Source organism: Otolemur garnettii, unplaced genomic scaffold, assembly GCF_000181295.1.
Source record: "Otolemur garnettii isolate 467f Iridium unplaced genomic scaffold, OtoGar3 scaffold00146, whole genome shotgun sequence".
Lineage (NCBI taxonomy): Eukaryota > Metazoa > Chordata > Mammalia > Primates > Galagidae > Otolemur > Otolemur garnettii.
The window spans coordinates 1,723,535-1,724,240 of NW_003852541.1; the positions used below are offsets into that span (position 1 = coordinate 1,723,535).

Genomic DNA, 706 nt, shown 5'->3' on the forward strand with positions numbered 1-706 from the left:
TGTGTGGTCAATACCAAAAGAACATGACAGCATTGACAGGGGGTACAGCCCATATCTTAATCTAGGAGATGGATGGCAAGATTTTTTTTTTAAATTTCAGGTTAATGTGAGAGCACAACTAGGTTACAATATTTGTATTTGTTAGGTAGAGTCCTTCTTGTAGTTAGTTGTGTCCTGCACCCCAAAAGTGTGTCATATACCCCTACATTGCACCCGTTAAGTGGGAGCACACCAATCTCTCCCATCCCCCTCTCCCCCTCCTCCCAACATGAACTATTTCCCTTATATGGGTATTAGATCATAGAAATACGGAACACTTCATGAATTTGCATGTCATCTTTGTGCAAGGGGGATGATAATCTCCATATTGTTCCAATTTTAGTATATGTGCTACCAAAGTGGGCACAGTAAGATGTTTAAATAGACTTTTACACTTGAACCATAGCTTAAGGATGGGGTGCACCATGTGTGGTAACTGTGGAAGTTAAATGGTGAGTGCATGGAACCCTACTCTGGTGAATGTTTAACCGCTTTTGTAATAAAAAATCTTTTTTTTTTTTTTTCAGTTTTTGGCAGGGGCTGGGTTTAGAACCACCACCTCCGGCATATGGAGCCTGCACCCTACTCCTTTGAGCCACAGGCACTGCCCAATAATAAAAATCTTTAAAAAATGAAAGATGCCAGTACCTCATGAGGAGAGAAGATA

At 40.8% G+C, this 706-nt stretch overlaps 1 non-coding gene across 1 annotated transcript; it reads right to left on the reverse strand.

The window, feature by feature from the left end:
• Nucleotides 1–302: 302 nt before the first annotated feature.
• On the reverse strand, nt 303–406 carry LOC111728246. The gene has a single exon (XR_002775615.1). It is a non-coding gene; the product is annotated as a U6 spliceosomal RNA (small nuclear RNA).
• Nucleotides 407–706: the final 300 nt, after the last annotated feature.